This window comes from Parasteatoda tepidariorum, chromosome 6 (assembly GCF_982258835.1).
Source record: "Parasteatoda tepidariorum strain Cologne lab strain chromosome 6, Ptep-v5.0, whole genome shotgun sequence".
Lineage (NCBI taxonomy): Eukaryota > Metazoa > Arthropoda > Arachnida > Araneae > Theridiidae > Parasteatoda > Parasteatoda tepidariorum.
In genome coordinates, this window is record NC_141760.1 from 25,337,751 (window position 1) to 25,359,241 (window position 21,491).

General features: G+C 27.0%; 1 protein-coding gene across 1 annotated transcript in view; it reads right to left on the reverse strand.

Annotated features, from left to right (window-relative positions):
* LOC107446844 (synaptic vesicle glycoprotein 2B-like) overlaps positions 1-21,491 on the reverse strand; it is a 138,814-nt gene that overhangs the window by 89,356 nt on the left and 27,967 nt on the right. The window contains exon 2 of the mRNA XM_043042000.3: positions 4,550-4,584. The gene's annotated coding sequence lies outside the window, so the exon portion shown is untranslated. The remainder of the gene's footprint in view (positions 1-4,549; positions 4,585-21,491) is intronic.

Below are 21,491 nucleotides of genomic sequence, written 5' to 3' on the forward strand. Positions count from 1 at the left end.
ATTTTTCTTTCTAGCATTATTCTTGCAAAATTGTTTCCCGTGTAAGAAACAATGAACTTTGGTTCAATTAGCCGAAAAAATTAAATTTGTAATTAAGGTCTCTTTAATTAATTATAAGTAAATACTTTTTAATTATGTATAGTTATTTTCCAAAATATGTTTAGAAAATGAAAAATTAATGAATATAAAAGTTTATATAGAAAAACATGATTTATTTTGTTATTATTACGGCTAATATGATTAAGTTTAAGGGACAAAAATAGAAATTGTTGATATTTATTTAGTTCCCAAACAAAAATTCGAAAAATTCTTCAGAAGACATTCGTTTGCATTTTGTTTTAGTTTTTACATTAAATTAATTACATGCAGTTTAAAAAATCTGTTCGAAGGGGGTCATGAAGATTGACAACCGGCAAAATTTTATTTTATTTTATAACCGTCGTAAAACAGCTGACCCGATTTCGGGTTTACGACTACTACTGTTCAACTCCGTAATCTTGTAATTTTAAACCTAATGCAGAAGACAAGGGAGCTCCGGGTTCAAATATTGGGTGAAATTTGCCTTTATGGAGGACTTTCCGATTGAACTAACCCGCATTTGCGTTACATAGAGAGAAAGACTACAGAAACCTCCCATGGTTAGCCTGACGGCAAGGGGATCCTAACCTATGATCCGTCTTTCACTGAGGATATTTTACATCACAATAGTCGGTGCCAGCCGGTTGTGCAACTTGTATTGACCTGTCATTGCTGTGATTTGAACCCTGCTCACCTCATTGGAAAGCAAACGCTCTATCCTCTGAGCCACCACGGCTCCATCGGCAAGATTGTGGAAATTTCGGGTAACTTTTCGCACAAGCCCCCCTTTATTTCCCAGGTAACTTTGCGCCTATCAATATGAGGGGTGGTGTTCAAGCCATCATTGGAGATCCAATCACAATTCTTCACATTAACGTATCAGCAATTAAACCACGGAGCCCTCACGGCTCATACGACATTGTACGTACTGCCCATATTGCACCACTGAGCCATTACGACTCAGTGGTGCAATATGGTGATTGAAAAAAAATGATTTCATCATTATTGCAGTTACCCCCACTAGCAATGACGTTAACAGTATTTCGATGCCGGACTCATATACCAATAATTCTCAATCAAAATTTATTCTTCACCGCTTTGAAAAAGTTTTAGTAAATCTTGATAAATTGTAGTTTGAAAACGAAAAAAAATAATAAACTATTTAATTGAATGTTGTTTTTTTTTCTTTTATTTTGGTTTAATTCTCCTTTCTCTTCTGAAAATACTTTTCCATCTCGTTATACTTTTATGACATGAAATCAGTTTCTCAACTTCCTAAAAGGGTAATAAAATTTTATAACTACAATTAAAGTTTGAAGTAAAGCATTAATGATCTTGTTATCATCAGTTTCATTAACTTTTAAATTTAATTTGCCTTCAGTAAAAATAAAAAAAAGCCTTAAACTCATTTTATGATTAGTCAAACATGTAATTCCTTCTTATTAGATTTTTCAATATTAAATATTTGCAAATAAAAGATTTGGCCGCAAACTTTTATTCCCTTCTTTAAAAAATCATTTCATCCTTTAAAGTGCAGTTGTTTCAAAACATGAAGTTTTGTTTATGGTCTCATTATTTCCGGAGCATAAGTTTGTTACATTTAATGACAGTAACTAATCGGCTAACAAAATATATAATTCTAAATTATTTTCTTTATCTCCCCGAATTTTAATTTAATAAACACAACTGTATTTTGAATCCAGTTTAGTACGAATGAAATTTATTTTTAATAGCGTTGAATCAAAGAAATAACGTTTTAATAGAATTAAGGTTAAATTTCTTTATATTTTTAGGAATTTAAAATATGTTTCAGAGTTTCCGCATTTCAGAGATTTTAAAATAAAATGTATGCAATTTAAATGAATGAAATAAATTAACATTTACTTTTAAAGATTACAACTGTTTTGTTGATTATAAGTAAAGTTTTTGATACATAATATAATTTTGCTCTCATATTTATAATAAAGAAAAGGAAATTACGGAAATAGTTTGTTGTGTTAAAAGTTATATGCGTTATAATAATTACATAAAAACATATGTAAAGTTATATGCTAAAATTATAGTTTGGCTATATCTATTGAATTTTTATTGCAATATTTCATAAAAAGTGTCGTATTCAAAAAAAATTTATGCACTTATGGTTCATGCACTTAGGAAAAAAATATGGTCAAAAGTATCAGAATATGGTAAAATTTACCATATTTAGGACTATAGGGAAAACCAAAAAAGCTTCGTAAATTTTTCTAAAGTGATTTAGTAATGATTATGGGGAAATTAATTATAAAATAACTCCTTATGATTTTTATTGAAGTACGGTAAATGTGGTAAACTTATCATGTTGTCTTTGAGCATGGCATAAAAATATTTCCAGAGCTCAGCCTTATAAAGTATACCTGATGAGCTCTAGGAAATGATACTAATACTCATATCCTCCTTCCAAATTAACCTAAGGCATGAAACGGTTTTGATCATCAAGGGGGGAATAATTGCAACAAAAAACTTCTAATCTATCTTATCCCCAATTTGAAATTTGATTGTAAGGCCTACATATATGCAGGAGAGGTCCATGCAAAACAATTAGGATTTTATTTTAGTTATATTCTGTGACCATCTGCTGCGTGTGGACTTAAACGCTTTGTCTTATCTTATTCATTCTCGTTAAACAGCCGACCCAATTTCGGGTTTTTCGATAACTGATGTTCAACTCCGTAGTGTTTTAGTTTTGAACCCAACCCAGAAGACAAGGGAATTCCTGAAGGGGCAAGCATTGTGATAAATTTTCCTTCTTGAAGAACTTTTTGATTCAACTAACCCGCATTTGCGTTACATTGAGAGTAAAACACGAAAACCACCCCACGGTTTGCCTGATGACAAGGGGACTCTAGCCCATGATCTGTCTACCAATGAGGATAATTTATGTCAGTATTGTGGTCAGTGCGAGACGGTGCAGAATTCGTATCGATTAGCCTTGGTTTGGGTTCGAACCCGGTTCACTTAATTGAAAGGCGAACGCTCTATGCCTGAGCTACCACAGCCCGGATTAAAATAATGAAAGTTATTTTATTTGTATTATATCTAGCCCATGTTCATAGCAAACTTTAATACAATTTGTCTTGCTACTCTGAAAATATTCATCCAGATATTAAAATTCGCCAAATTTTGCCAAATATTCCACCAAATATTAAAAACACCGTAAAGAGTTACTCCTCCACTCTCAATAAATCTAATAACCATGTTTTTTTTCAATATCTGCCCACTGTTCAAGGTTTAATCTTTCATCTCTTTAATTCATCTCTTAAGAAATTTACAAGTTAAAACAATCTTTGGTCTTCCATGTTACACTTAAAGTCCCAGAGCTTGATGACCTCTCTAATCTCAATTTCAAAATATTATTTCCTTAACTAACTTAATTATTAAATTTCAATCTATATAATATTATTAATAACCAATTTTTTACATTTACTGTTACATACGAGTAAATGTAATATAAAGAAACATTTAAATTTAGGTAAGCAATAACGTAAAAATGGATTTTTCCTGAATTGATGTGAATAAACTGTCAATTGGAATCTTGCGTGAGAAGTCTTGAAAATAGCTGATAAACTTTAGTCTTACTTCACTTGTGATATCTGTTCTTTGTCTGCGTGATTACTGTTCATCTTCTAACACGAAACTTGTAGTTATTTCTTTGAAAGTATAAAATGTTTTGTATATGCCCATAATAAAATGATATTCTCATGATCTACGAACTAAACGCAATATTGGTGGATTTCTAATGAGAGAGATGAGATTGTCTAAACTTATGCCGATAAGAAAGAATTCTTCAAAGGGTATAGAATTAGAAAAGTAATTTGAAACTGCCAAATAACAGTGTTTTTTTGAAGCTTTTCGACAAGAAAAAATAGTCAAGTATAAGGTATTGAAAAAAAGTTTCAATATTTGAAACAAATCCGCAGTTTTTAACCATACACTGAGAAAAAAAAGTACGGTCAAAACTATAAGAATATGGTAAAATTTCTCGTGTTTCTGAATCTATGGGAACACCAGAAACCTTGAAATTTTATATATAAACACCTTGGTAATAATTTGAATGAAATTAGCAATAAAATATAGTTTTATAATGTGCAATAAAATTTAGTAAGTGTGGTAAAATTTGATAATTTCATCTCGATATCTTAGAGCAAAGCATAAAATCATATATTCGGTTAAATTTACTTTTCGATTTTGTATTTTCTACTAAATGTATAGTAATGAGAACAGCAATTTTGAAAACCTGAATTTCCTGTAAATCTTTACCATATGAACGGAAAAATAACTGAATGAATAGTTTAAATAGCGTATGTTTTAGATTTATTAACCAGAATTACGGATTTTTGTACCAGATATTTCATGACTATACAGTATAGTTATTTTACCAGAATTTGTTTTACCGTGATAAATCTTAAAGTTTATTTGAATAAAGATTACTCACCTTAATTAAGTACCCGGATTGATTATTCTCAGTAACTGAAAGAAGAGAAATTTGCAATTAGTAAAATATAGTTGGAACATTTCGTTGAAGAAGAAAATGAAATTATGCAACAAAATTAAAACTTCAAACTGAAACAAAGCACAGTAATAAAGTCTACAATAAAGTTTAAGCTGTTGTTAAAATAATGATGATAAATGATAAAGTTTTTTCTTTTTGCGACATGTTCTTTAATTTAAAGTAAAATATCTTCTTTGTTTGATATATCAACTGAAAAGAAAGATGAAGATAGAAAGTTTGAGCTTTCTGCGTTCTGCTATCAAGTTATTCAAGTCATCATTATCAAGTTCAACAAAAGATGGTGTTTCTTGTGGACAAAAATGTATTACTTTTTAAAAATAATCACCATTTTTAGAAAAAATCACTATTTTAAGCAATCAATTAACAAACTTAATGTCTGCAAAATGGTCTTACAAGCAAATGGAAGTTTTATATATATATATATATATATATATATATATATATATATATATATATATATATATATATATATATATATATATATATATATATATATATATATACATAAAATGCAAAATCTTGCAAAATACTTGCTTTTTAAAGCAAATTGTTTACTTAGAGTTAGTGCAGAAGTGTTCCCATATTTTTTGTTCAACCCCTGCATATATAGTACCAAAAGTGCGTGTTAATAATAAGTATCAAAATTGCGTTTTTGAAAGATTGTTTTTCGGATTTGCCAGAAAAATATTTACTAAATTTTTGATGAAATTTAGTAAATATTTTTCTGGCAAATCCGAAAAACCAGAAAGACCAGACCTAAGTAAATTTAGTAAATCTCCAGAAAAATATTTACTAAATTTACTTAGAAACTTTCGATGTAAATGTTAAAAAAATTCGGTAGTTAAGCTATCTTAAGAAATAATTAAAAGATCTAAACAACAAAACCATAAATCGAAGACGAAGATTAACAGCGGTTACAGCGAAGATTAGAAGTGGGTTACAAAATAAAACAATCATAATAAGGAGCAAGAATTTTTTTCATCTGCGTTCGTAAATAATTTCTGTGGAAGCTATTTATTTCATGAAAATAAATTGATCCTACGCTTTTTGAATATACAAGCATTACTGAAACATGTTTCCGCATACAAATAAATGGAGGTTGAGTTCTGATGTGGGGATTGTTTACGTATATTGATTTATGAGCATGACTCTAAATTTACGAAGCATAAGTAGTAAAAAATTTTATACTCAATATAGATTGGATAGGATTTCCATGCAAATCAGTATTTGTAAACATTAAAACGTCAGCACCACATGTTAACTTCAAGGTTTTATTATCAAGTTTACAAAAACAAATACTGATATTTCGAATATAAACACTTAATTTAAAAAAAATATGTTAAGAACTCTTAAAAGTTGATTCTAAGCAAATATTAAATAGGTTTATTTCGTAAGCAAATGGTACAAAAAAATATAACACACCTATAAGAGAAAAGTATTTAAACAGACGCTAAAAGTTTCTCACAAAGAATTCATAATTTCTAATATTCTTAAACACATATTTATGTGTATTTCTTATTTTTTTAGAACATTTTTATATTGTCTTAACGTTTCAACTGCAAAAGATATGTTATTGGATTAGACATGACGGAACTTTTCATCCAACTATAATCACTAGCACTGTTAAAATCTAAAAATTCTTCCTGATGACAAATTTACTAATATTAAAGATATAACATGATGATGTAGTAAGTATTAAAGAATTTATAGCTGTTTCATTTCAGCTTAATCTAATGCACTGTAGTAAAAAAAGAATACCATACATTTACAATTAATTAAAAATGCTGAAGATTTAAATGATTTTCTCTTAATTTAAAAAAGATTTTAAAGTTGTTTAATGAATTCATGTTGATTTTGTTTTTAAAAAAAAAACAATTTTCCGGAAATAAATAGTTAAAAAAGCAAACACTGAAACACAAAATAAAACAATATAAAAAATACTTCTTTCGAATTCTAATAATGTAGACCCTGTGTTAAAAATCTACTATTCTTGATTTTTTTTAAAAAAAATCAAAATTTAAGTAAATACTTAAATACTTTATTTAATCACTAATAGATCCTCTTTTTATATTTTTTTTTAAAATAATATCTTCATTTTCAAGTATTAAATTAGTAACTTTTTTGATAATTAGGATTTCTGAAAAATACATAGTTAAACAGTACATTAAAAAAAAACATGTACTATTCAGCTTTAGTAGTATTCCACAGTTTTATTAAAAATCTCGAACTTATTAATGATGTATTTTTATAAATAAAATTGCAATATTAACTGGTATTCTTAAACAATAATAAAACTAATAGACGCATTGAGTGCAAAACACGATCATAAAGTTCAGTTACCATTAAAAAAATATTAGTTTTATGATTTGACTGATGTATTGTAATGAAACTTTGATTTTAAAGAAAATTTGTTTCATAATATGAAACCACAATAGGGAATTGATTTGGATTAAAATATTCGTTAGTGGATTGCTACCAAAGTATTATTTGGATAAAAAATATTCGGGGGACCGGAAAGTAATGTCGTTTTAGAGCATTTTATTATATTCATTATTATATTCATTTTCATATTTCATTTTCAAATATTCATAATTCAATTTTTTTCGATACATTTTGATTCATTTTCCATCCGGCATTGAATGGTTGTTGCTAACGAGTTTAAATACATTATAGATTAAAAATAAAATCTTGATAACAAATATCAAATGCACCGAAACGACATTACTTTTCAGTCCGTCTAATACTTTAAAAAGTTCAATCTTATAATTTTATTTATTATTTTTCTTCATGAAAAAGTATTTTATTGTGATTTTTTCATAACTCTCATCGTATTGGCCATTAAGGAATACTTAAAATTTCCAATATACTAAAAAATAAAATTTAATACTTTTGTCATATAAAAAACATATATGTTAACCTTTTAAAATATTAAAACAATCATTTTTTTCGATGTCTTTACTATAAGTAAGCTCTTATTTAAAATCATAATGCAAAAGAACCTTTTATTAAACTTAAAATTGTAACATTTTAACTTTATTTGTGAACAGAATTTTAAAAGCAAAATTAAATAATTAATTACTTACCACAAAACTTGAATGCTTTCTTTTTCCAACTTTTAAGTTGTAATTCAACCTGATTAATTACTTTAAGAAAATCTATTACCGCTTCCCCCTATTTTCTTTGTCAATAAAATTAACTAAAACTCTATCTGAAAGGATTCTGTCTGCATTTTTTTTAAAAATTGTTATTTCTCTTCTCTCTGTAATTTGTTCGGTTATAAATTGTTGGAGAATTGAAAAAATAACATGCATTTTCACTGATTTAATCAATATATGTAATAAAGCTCAAAAATATTAGATATTAATTATTTCATGTAAAATATTATATGCTTTTAGTTTTAATTATCTAGATGTGTTTTTTTCACACATGCAATTTGTAGATCTATTTTTTAAGTTTAAAACATGTTTTAAGATTATTGATCTCATCCGTTCTAAAGTTCATTCCATTACTAACTTGGATTGTAGGAAGTAATTCTTATATTCATTAGGGAAAAAAAGTTTTGAGTCTTTAATAACACCCCAGATAAACAAATGCTTCGTATTGAAATTGCATTTTAAAAATTTTATATTTCTCATTTGGACATACTGAAAAATTTATTTCAGCTGATTACTGCAATCAATAAAATATTTCATTAAATTCACTATGAAATAAAATAAAAAAATGGATTGTATTTCAGAAAACTCGAACTACTTTTGGGAAATGTTTTTCAGAAATATAAATTGACTGCTTTACAGGAAACCAGATGGAAAAATGTAAATTTTATTTCAGATAATGAGCTTTTATCGAAGTAATGGAGCACATAATCAGGTCGTCATGGTTACCAATCCGACAGTTGCTCTACCGCTAATATTTTATTTCATAATCTTTTCAATTTCAGAAATTTGAAAATACATTTAAATTTCTTATCAGTGATAGATGGAAATATATATTAGATTGATTATATATACAAAGAGATCATTCAGATTATTTTAAAGTTTAGATTTGTTTCTCTAAAAAATAAAAAAGGGGGGATATGATATGATTGACGAAAAATTCTTTTCTTCACAATATTAGAATTTTTTAAATATTTTTCGTTCGAAAATTTACTAAATCACGATTAATATGATGACGATTTTAATACTAAAAGAAAAGAATTTGTGCATTATTTGTTCTTTATTTCATATAGCTTCATATTTTTTCTGAAAAAATTTTCTAAAAAATTATTATAAATTTTACCCCACAAATATGTCTTATTACTGTACATTCAATTAATATTCACAAAAAATTTAACCTCAGATGCTTATGTAGATATAGCTAATTTTAGGTATTAGGAAAAAATTTTAGATTTAATATAAATAGGAATACAAATTTAATTCAGTATACACAGCAAATTTAAGCATGGATATGGTGTTTAAAAAATGCAAATGGTTCGATCCATAAATAAATGAACTCAATTTAACAAATGTACAGTGCACAAAAAAATAAACGACCCACTCAAAGTTACTTTTTATCTAATGATCGGATCTTTACCTTCTAAGACTCAAGCTTAAAGTTCGAGGGGGTAACTTCAATTATGCTAAGTAATTATTGCGGGTGGTATTTTAAGTTACGAAATCAAACGAAAAACGCACTTTCTGTGAGCAAACATACCTTTTGGTATCTATCAGATTTCTGATAACCAAAATAAAGGAGGTAGTCGCAATCTGGGAAATATGGTCCTCATAGTTTAGTGAGCTATCCATCAGATTTCTGATCCCCAAAATAAAGGAGGTAGTCGCAATCTGGGAAATATGGTCCTCATAGTTTAGTGAGCTATCCATCAGATTTCTGATCCCCAAAATAAAGGAGGTAGTCGCAATCTGGGAAATATGGTCCTCATAGTTTAGTGAGCTATCCATCAGATTTCTGATCCCCAAAATAAAGGAGGTAGTCGCAAATCTGGGAAATATGGTCCTCATAGTTTAGTGAGCTATCCATCAGATTTCTGATCCCCAAAATGAAGGAGGTAGTCGCAATCTGGGAAATATGGTCCTCATAGTTTAGTGAGCTATCCATCAGATTTCTGATCCCCAAAATAAAGGAGGTAGTCGCAATCTGGGAAATATGGTCCTCATAGTTTAGTGAGCTATCCATCAGATTTCTGATCCCCAAAATAAAGGAGGTAGTCGCAATCTGGGAAATATGGTCCTCATAGTTTAGTGAGCTATCCATCAGATTTCTGATCCCCAAAATAAAGGAGGTAGTCGCAATCTGCGAAATATGGTCCTCATAGTTTAGTGAGCTATCCAAAGTTTGAACCACCTAATGTTAATTTTGTTTTTTCCGTTTTTCATCCTAACGCAAGAACTTTTTAGACGATTTGAAATTTTTGCACAAAATTGTAAAATAATTTTATCCAAAGATAATTCCATTCAAAATATAACATTTAGTAAATTTTTATTATTTTATTTAAAAATACATAAAATTTTTAACTTATTAATTATGCAATTTTAAACATCATTTTAAAGAGCGTAACGTTACATGGCAAAATACAAATTCTGAGCGAAATCCGTCTAAAAGTTTCTGAGAAATAAAATTTTTTAAAAAAATCATGTATTTAAAATTTAATTTCTCAGAAACTAAACCTATTACACTCAAATATTATATTTTGATATGTAAAGATTACTTTCCTTAAAATGATGTAAAAAATTGCATACTTTACAATTCAAAATTTTTCGACAATTATTGAATTAAATAATAGAAAATATCTAATATTTAACAAAATTTCGTTTTTGCGTGAATTTATCTTTGTATAAAGTATTTTTATTATTCTGGGCAAAATTTTTTTAAAATTGTTTAAGAATTTCTCATGATGCGGGGAAAAAGTAAAATTAACATTAAGAGTTCCAAACTTTCAACCACTCTTCGGACCTAATTATTGGGACCATATTGCAGCTACCCCCTATATTTTGGGAGTCAGAAATCTAAATCCATCAAAATAAAAATAAAAAAAGGAATATTTGTTCAGAGAAAGTGCGTTTTTATGTCAGATTTCGTAATTTAAAATATCCCTTTCACTAATTAATTTCATATAGTAGCATATTTGAGGTCACCCCCTCGAACCATGAAAATTGAGTCCAAGAACGTGAAGATCCGATCAAAAGAACAAAAGTTTTTCCGGGTGTTCCGTTTTTTTTTTTTTCGCACTGTACACAAATGGAAAAAATCAATGAAATTATTCGATTTTAAAACTTAACATAGCAGTAGAAACTAAGGAATGATGTTTAGAAAATTACAAGCGACAAATTGATGGATATTTGTTTATCTGTTAAATATAATTTTATTACACTATTTTGTTAGCAAATGCCCACTAAAATATATTAAATAAATTCACTAATATTCAGAGGAATATGAAACGTTTTAGATCCCTTTCTGTAGAGTGTATATTAATTGTTAATGAATTTACACTCATCGAAAAGTCTTAAACGTAAACTACATCATTCAGTAAGAAATTAAAATAAGCTGCTCATTTCGATAATTATAAATTACATAATTGTCTAAGATCGTGGTTTTTCTTATCCGAAACTTTTTTTAAGGAAAAATGCATAAGCTTTAATACTTTGTTTCTAGACTAAAAAAAAAAGCTATTTTGTGAAAATATAGCATTTATCTGCTCCAAACAGATTAAATTGCTTATTTTCTAGGAATTGTTATCTATATATTTTCCATCCATTTCTATTTATAGCACTTTAAAATATGATCTCAAAATTAAGACAGAGAATATGTTTAGTCTTCGTTTTAAAACTTGAGTAATACGTATTTGATACATACATGGAATTGTAAAATTACATATTACGATTAAGTTATATGCAGTTAGTTTTAAAAGTTTAAAATTGTTAAAAGTTTAGTTTTAAAAATGTTTTTAATTTAAAAATTGCTCCGTTCTTAATTTTAAGAAAAAATTTTAGTTATGGTTTACACGCATAATTTTATTTTAGGACAAATATTTTATTCTACAGAAAAAAATTAAATCATAAATAACTAGAACCAAAACTTTCTTTCATTTTTGTAGCTGTCAAAAATCAATAAAAAGTGCTTGGAACGTAATGCATGCAAAGCAGTTACGGTTGAATTCAAAAAAATATTTTCTTTAAATGTTGTGCAATAAAGTGCAAAATAGAAATGGAAATGAAAAATTTTGATCAAATTCCATTATTTACATATTTTATACTAATTCAACCCTCTAAAAAACTATTGTTTTCAAAGAATATCTGATAAAATAAAAATCACTTGAATTATCAAAAGTTTTATTGTTTCGTCTAAATAGTGAATTTTTTTCCACATCAAAATCATTCGTTGATAAAAAGGTTTGAATTTCAAAATATTGTACAAAAAAGTATAAAATACAGTAGATTCATAATTATATGTATATATTTCTATACTGTCAAAATTTCAGAAACCAATTTTGAAATTGTTTTTGAAAATCTCAGAGAACTTCTTTTAATATCATGTTTCCGATCAATTGAGAAACATTTCTTTTATTTTCAAAGGTAGGGAACGGTATCGCATTGAAGCAGATTCAGTATCAGAGTGTAGCGTAGCCACCACTAAAACTATTAAATTAAAATTCACTAGTATATAAACGTGTTAACTTGATTCTATAATGAGATAATTTTTGATGGATGAAGGTTGACATTGTCAGTAGCCTAGCCGTACAAGTGTGACGCGCAGACGTGATCTGAACACGCCTGCATCGATCATCACGCCTACGTCGACTGACACGTTCACTTCCATTTAAACGTGCCAAAAAATTTCAGTAAAACTTAGCTAGTCAAAAACATACTAATGTGATACGTTCTTAAATGCCACGAAAAAATATACTGACATCAAAGATTCATAATAATGATCATACTAAACCTTTTCGTTTTGTCTAAACTACCAGAATATGGCGACATTTACCGCGCTTCTGGTTCTACGTGAACACCACAATAATTTTTACCTGAATATGAATGGTTTTTATACATGGATAGGGTTTTGTTTTCACCAGAAATAGCATTAATATACAGCATGGTAATTTTACCAAGAACTATAATTATGAAAATCAAAATTTCCGATAAACCGTTATCATATTAACTGAAAAATTACCAAATGAATGATTTAAATTCTTCGTATTTTTGTTTTGACAACCATAATTATATTTTTTTTTACCAGATGCACCATTACTATACAGAACGAAAATTTTACCAGAATTTATTTTTCCCTGTTTTAAATAAATATACAGTTACTTAATTAAACAAGCTTTACTTTTATAAATACAAGTTATTTTGACATAGATCACATTCCTCAGATAACCTATAAATATTTCAATAATTCGTCAGAATAAAGAAAAATAAACTCTTTCTCTTTCATTAATCAGCAATTAGTTAGTCTAATATGATTAAACCTCGGTTAATCTCAGCTTGAGTAATCCCAATAAAGATAAATCAGAAGCATTTCGTCTTCTTTGAATAGCCTAAGGAGTAAAGACGTTAACCTAAAAGTCAAACTGGAAGCAACTACAACTATTTAGATTTAGAACAAATTCCCCATTCGTTTGATCTTTGAGTAAATACATTTGAAAAGGTAGTGAACACAATGAATTGCAATCTTGTCTAAATATTTAACAACTTTTTCCCGACATTCTCTTAATTTACAGCGAAATATTTCAACGTTTAAATTTACAATTATATTTAAAAGTACACTGATTTTACAAGCAAGAAAAACGATAAGGGAAACACAAGTTTGACAAATAACTATAAGGTTTGGTACATTATCAAAATGCTCTCTTTGTACATATTTTCGTACTTTGTGAATTTGTGGAAGATTAACATCATATGCTTTCTTAGCATTAGCATTCTGTTCTTAGCATTGCTGACACAAATTACTACATTGATAAATGAATAAAAGTTTAGAAGTATTCCTAAATTTTATATTTAAGTTAAACATTCCCTACTACAACTACTATAGAATAAATTACTCTAAATACTTGATTAACAGTTTATTTGACATATTTGTAATAATAAAGAAAAGAAGTTAATTAGCACAAAACCTAATAACTTAGTAAACATCTGCATCGCACAATAAGAAATAAATTTTTCTACCTGGTTGATAAAATTTGAATCATTGTTGAAAGATATAGGAAATAAAGATATAGAAAGTTCAAAACTTAGAGAAGACATGGAGAAAATTAAAGATTAAAGAAAAAAGAAGAAGAAAATTATTGAAATAAAATAACTTAATAAAGAAAAAGTTAAAAATTTAAAAAAATTCGGAGAAGAAAGATATTATATCGTCATTAGCTCACACGATTATATTCGAAAAAAAGGAGTGCTTTCTAATATTGTAACAATATAGCCAATGTAAAATATATCAATCCAATAGTGTGAGAGGCACTGTGAGTGATAAATTTACTAATTGTCTTCCTTTTTGCATTTTATATATATATATATATATATATATATATACTCACCGAGATATTTATTATTATATTATGAAAACTAATAAATATCTAATTCCAACAATTTAAGAACTTAATCTCTTAACATTAATCGGGTTTTATCTTTTAAATTCATTCAGGTATAATTATATATTCTAATAAAAATTAGAAATAAAAACTTATCATTATATAACTCATGAATTCAGGAACTTTATCTCTTAACATTAAACTGGTTTTGTATTTTAAATTCCCACTTAAAAATAATTTATAGCCATTTTTTTTTAAATTTTTATAAAACTTATACTGTTATATATATTTACAATAATTATAAAGCCAAACAAAAGTTTAATATTGTTCTCTTTCACTCAAGACTGTTTGTTTAAAGTGAAAACATCAGAAAACAATATCATAAATGTTGGTACATTAGAATAGTTTTTTATTTTAGTCTTTTTATACTTAATTAAAATTACAAGTACCGAGCAATTACTTTAAGAAAATGTTAGTCAGCTTAGATTATTTAAAAATTTGTTTGATGCCTAGAAATTCCCAAATAGAACAGTTGATACAGAGTCATTATCTTAAAAAATAATTAAAATTTAAAGATAAAATTAAATTTTATCGAAAGAATGTCTTTTACATCCTTTAGATTACATGAATTAATTTTCAATTCTCTCAGGACTTGACAACCAATATAGCCTAAAAAATCCTATTCTGTGCTATAGATTTATGACAGTCTAGACACACAGAAATTCAAGACTTAATTACAAATTCCACTGATATTTTGCTTCAGGATAATGTTCGTCGTTTAGCGCCCCTCGCAATGGAATTAAATCCCAAACTAGCAAGAAGGATTATCTTACTTTCAATATGATTCCCCGACGAACTATTTAATCACAACTTTGAATGACTGAATACCAAGTCTGTTTTGTATTTGGATTAAATGTTGAAACGTTGCTTTATTGCAATGGAGGACACTAAATTCCACTTATGTATGGGCAATAAGACTTGCTTAAGTTGTCATTAGTTTATGTAATTGATTTTGGTGCTTTGTATTGGTATGAAAGAAAATTAAATGGGATAGATATGTGTAGGAAAGAAAGTACATTTTATGATTATATTTAGTGATAACTTCATTACTGTGCTACTATTTAGTGTACTTCATTATTGAAATTTATTTTGCTTCGAAATGGCTATTGTGATGTCTTTCATTGTAATAAATATTTACAAACATATAAATAAACTATGGAATTACTTTCCAAAGATTCACCTTCATAATGAAATTTACAACCATATCCATTTATTATGGATATACTAAATAAATCTACGAAATAATAAGCGCTGCAACCAACTGTATTATTTGAACAGATACATGCTAAAGATTCCACTAGATATTTAATATTGAATTTTCTATAAGAATATTCATTAGCTATGCATATATTTAGCAAAAATTGCACTTAATAATAAATATTAGATGTATATCAATTTATTAGGGAAATAATTTTAAAATATCCCCCCTAAAATTTCATTCTACAAATGTATGTACTATTAATGGCAATAATTTTTAACATCATTTAACTATATATAAAATGGATTTTACAATCATTCGTATTATTTATGGATACACTTTCAAAGGACTCCGCTAAGTATTAAATTTTGCAACTGTTCGGATTAATTATGAGTTTACTTTCGAAAGATTTATCGTGCTATTTTTAATTGTAACCAAATGTTTTCATTAAAAGTATACTTTTCTAGGCGCCACTTTATTTAGAATTACACAACTATCTACATTTGTATATGCTTTTCACAGATTGCCATAATTTTACAACGATATGTAATGGTAATAACTGTTCAACATTCCACTAGATGTATGCAGTGTATTTAATAACCTTACATATTATTTAAAGGAAAACTCACAAAGGAATTTTACAACTGTACGTATTAATGTATTAATTATAACTACACTTTCTAAAGAATCCTCGTGCTATTAGTAATTGTAAGCTAATGTATACATTCAAAATATACTTTTCAAAAACATTATTTACTTTGAATTGTTCAAGTATCGGCATTCGGATATATTGCAATAATTTTACAAAGCTTTGAAATATTAATGCCATTAATTTTTCAACATTCCACTGTATATATATATATATATATATATATATATATATATATATATATATATATATATATATATATATATGTATGTATTGTATATATATATATATATGGGAACTTTCAGAGTGCTCCGTTAGATATTTACTTTAACAACTGTACGTATTAATGATGAAAAAACTTTCTCAAAAATTTCTCGTGCTGCTTAAAATTGCAACAAATGTATTTATTAAAAATAATACTTTTCAAAGACGTCGCTTTACCTTTAACTGTACAAGTATCTACATTTGCAAATAATTTTCACAGACTGCCCTGAATATTGAATAGTTCAAAAAAATGTATTAATTTTGGTATATTTTTCAAAAGATTCATTTGACATCGAATTTTACAAGCTCGCGTATTGATTATGTACATTTCTAATATTCCTAATAATATTTATCCTAACAAGCAATTAGATATTAAATAATTCTCCCATTATTTTTAGAAACAAAATTAATACAAATAACTTACTCCATAACAGTCATTATGCAAAACAATTTACAATGAATTGTTTTATAAGAAACAGTACACGATGAGCTGGCTAGAGTTTTTATTAATAAGGAGTTTTCGGCATGCATGTAGCATTTCAGTGACTTTTAGATATGTTATATGGGATTTTAGGCGAAATTATAAATGTATATGCTTTTTAAACGATATAAAATATCAAATGCACGAAATAATGTCCATGCTTTATCCACGATATGAAAACTATTTTCAAATCGTGGATAAAATTAGTATTCTACATAAAAAAGGTTCATAACATGACCAACAACTCAGAAACTTCAGTATTTTTAAGAAGTTCAAAATAACATTCAAAAGACGGTTTTTATTTCCACCTTAAAACACTAAAGCTTTTTAACAAATTAATTTGTTTTTATTCATAAGAATGTGTTTTTGTATGAATATGTAAGAATAGATTTATGAAGAAATATATACAAAGTCTTATTATTTTATTCATGTATACACTGGAATTGAAAATAATTTATTCACAAACTAACAAAGAAATTATGTTTTATCAATAAGATCAAATAAATTTACTCCCTGTTACGGAAAAGGTAATAGAATAATGTGAAATCAAGTACAATAAAGCAAAAAAAATAGTAGTTTAGAATTCACAGCATACACAAAAGAAATTCACTTCTTTTCTATGAGACGCAGATAGTTTTTCGCAAACTTCTATTAATCTCAGCCAAAAGTAGGGCACTTTAATCGTAATTTATTAGTTTTTCTTCTCTAGTTCACTTCTTTCATGCCAAACTTAGAGAGTATTATCTACTATACAAATCCTAAGAGAATAATTTTGAAAATCCGATTCCACTGTTTACTTTTTATTTTGCTTCGCATCCTTTAAAAGTTCAACTCCGTTTGTTTCTTATCTTGTTTGTTTTTAGACATTTAATACTTTTTATTTTAAAAAAATTGTTCATGGAAAAAGTTTTTTTGGAAAAACTATCCTCTTCAGTTATAACGTCGAGTTAGAGTAACAAAAGTTAGAGTATCAGAAGAACATTTCTTGTTTTTTATCATGATGATTAAAAACGAGAAATATTCATTATTAGAATATTAACCATTTGATGAAATCCTTAATATATTTTCTATGAAAAACTATTCACTACAGTTTTAATCTAGAGAAAATAGATGTTAGAGTTTCAAAACATCATTTCTTGTGTCTTATCCTGATTATTAAAAACATAACATAAAAATTATGATGGCTTTAATTATTGATGAAATCATTAATATATCTTGTGGAAATATTATCCACTTCTGCTATAACGTTGCGGAGACCGATGATAGTGGTAATAAAACGATTGTTTCATTTCTTTTTAATCCTGATTAAAAACAAGAAATAATCATTGTGATGACATTAATAATTCATGAAATCATTAATACATTTGCTGTGGAAGAACTAGACCGATAACTAGATATAACGACGAGATATAACTAGATATAATGACTATATATAACGACTAAGAGTCTGATGCTAGTGCACTATTACCTATTTTTAATCCAGATGATTAAATCCCAACGATAATTATTATGATGACATTAGCAGTTGATAAAATCATTTAAGGTGGCAAAAAACTGTTCATTACAATCATAGCGTCAAAGAGATTGATGTTAGTGGTATCAAAAAGATTATTTTTTGCTTTTAATCCTGATGATAAAAAATAAGAAATAATCCTTATGATGGCATCAATGATTCATAAAATTAATATATGTTTGTTGGGAGAAAAGAAAACTATCTGCTACAGTTATAATGCCGAGGACATCGGTGGTAAATACAAAACGATTATTTCTTGTTTTTAATCCTGATAGTTGAAAAAAAGTGTATAACTTTTTAATTTACTTAGAATTCGAGCGGAAACTTTTTTTGATAAAAGTCAAAAGTCGAGTTTCTTAAATCGAACGAAATCTGAAAAATTTATAAAGTGATATTTCAGAAATCAATTTAACAAATTTGCATCACAAAACATGCCTTTTTAGAGCCCAAACCTTTTCTACAGAGGTCATTCTTACTAACTGTAAAATATACTTGAATTCAATCTAAAACGTTTTTCAAAAATGACAATTCGGTAACGAGTTTTATATATACATACATAACAAAAATCCAATGTTAAAAAGGAAGACTAAAGAAACTAATTTAACTTTTATGCGTCCAGTATTTTTAGGAACACAAAAATTTTTTTCAACAGTTAATCTTGATATCTGTGCAATATAATTTGGGTTCAAGGTAAAACTTATTCCAAAAATAGCTGTCGAATGTCATGGTTTATAAAAGATATGTGACTTAAATCTTACATTGAAAGTGTCATATTAGAAATTGAGTTCTCAAAATTGCATCATAAAATTTTATTTGTAGAACATATAAAGATTTTACAGATGTTATTCTAAGCAATATACTGTAAATACTTTCTGATCAGTGAAAATATGCTTTGAATTTGAACTGATATTTATTTCGAAAATGGCACACTGAGAAACAACGCATGATCGAAACAATCATAATATAGTACAATTTGCAGTGTTTCTATCTCCATGAGAACACCAAAAAGTTTAATAACTTTTAACGAAGTGCTGTAGTAATGAGTTTAGAAAAATTAACTATAAAATATGGATTTAAACTATGTGATAAAATTTTGCAAATGTGGTAAAATTTAATAGTTTTATCATGATACTTCAGACAGTAGATTAAAAATCATTTTTTCAGCCAAATTTACTTTTTTGTCAAATTTAATGTATTTTTACTAAATGTGTGGTAATAAGAACAATAATTTTGAAAACCATAATTTTCTGTAAACAGTTACCATATGCACGAAATAGTTACTAAATGATTGTTCTTTTGTACATTTTGGTTTTATTAAATAAAATTAATTATTTGCTTGTTTTTTGCCTGAAAAATTATTACTGTACAATCTGTCAATTTTACCAGAAATTTTTTCTCCATGATATCAAATTAGCTTATAGATAAAAAAAATGCTAAGTTTTATGTGGCTAAAAATTTATACACTCTAGAAAATATTTTTACAAATTTACGAGCGATTTTGGAACATGAGCAACTTTTACGGTAGCTATTTTTTATGTTTGTGCTATACACTTCAAATTCAAACAGTAGATTTTTCCTAAAGAAATGCATTTTATGGATGGAAACGTGACTAAATTTGAATTCAAACCGGATACTTAATTAATTTCACAAATTTGCATTCAAATTTTTTATTTTTAGGCCATAAATACTTAAAACAATCATCACACAATTCATCTTTCAACTTTCTATTCGAACTGTAACTTTTTCTAAAAATGGCAGTCATACGTTAAGTTTTATAACTTCAAACGTGACTGAAATTTTAGCATATATCATGGAAAGATATTTTCTGACGACACTGCAGTGGAAGAGACTGCACTTCCGTAGTCTTAAGAGTTGCATACTTGAATAAGTTTGGTAACCCTTGAGTTGCAATAATTGAAAATACTGTGTTCTTCATATTATTCAGAATTTCATTGATTTTGAGAATTTATATTTATTTGTGAGATAGATTTTTATTGGTTTTATTTCTCATGTGGCTTTGATTTTTTTTAAATATTGTGAATGATTTTGAGACACGATATTTGAAAAATTATTATTTTGTATTATTTTGTATCATTAGTATTTTGTATACAGTATTGAGATAAACACAAATAAATGTTCATTCAAAACAAAATGAATTTTATTTAAATTTTGAATCATGTGAATGAGGAATTTTAAATCATAAAATTTTAAATTTAAAATTAAATTTTGCAAAATTTAGGTACTTTAAGATATTTTTATTATCATTTTCATTACTCATTATTAGAGACTTAACGTCTGTACAAGCTGTTTTGAAAATGAAAGGGGAAAGCAAACATTATTTGGTACACCTTTTCAAACATATCAGTTATATCTAATAAACATCCGTCTGCCACGACAACTTTTTATAAATACTTTTCCTGCAATTAAACAAATGTTTCGTAAACAAATTCTTTTAAAAACAAGCCAATATGAAAAATCTATTAAACAAATATGAGGATAATGGTGGCCATGTGATTCATATAAATTGCAATTTCTTTAATTAGCTTTGGAACATTTGTGATATGTGGTATCTTACTCTTTTTATTTGCCTGTTTAATCTCTCATTTATGGCTATGTTATTTTGAAACACTCTTTAAAAATCTTAAAATAAATAAGCAAAAACCTTATATTCATTTGATTTCGGGTGTTTTTAGAAAAATTTCAAAATAGTAGAAAGACAATTGTATAAAATACATTCCAAAGAAGGATTGTGCTGCCATTTTATTGAGAGAAATTTTAATCAATAAAAACCAATTCCTGGTTTTGTTGAATGCAAATGCAATATAAATAACCAATTACTTGCGCCAACGTGATACTCTTAATGTGTTTTATCTGTATCACGGTAAAAGGAAAGAAAGAAAACACAAAACAATTAACAAAATTGAATGAAGCGAGATTGAAATTAAATGCGATTATCAAAATCTCGCCAAAATTCAAAAATAAGTTTCCTGAAAAAAATTTGGAACAACTTAAGTATATCTTTTTAAAACATTCTTATTTATATTTTCTCTCATTTTTGAACTTGTTTGTATTAATAAAACTATATGTAAGTAAAGGACTCGTCATATTTATGCCACACCCTAAAGTCTGCAACAAATGTTTCATTTTCATTAAGTGTAGTAAGTTAGGAATGTATGCAG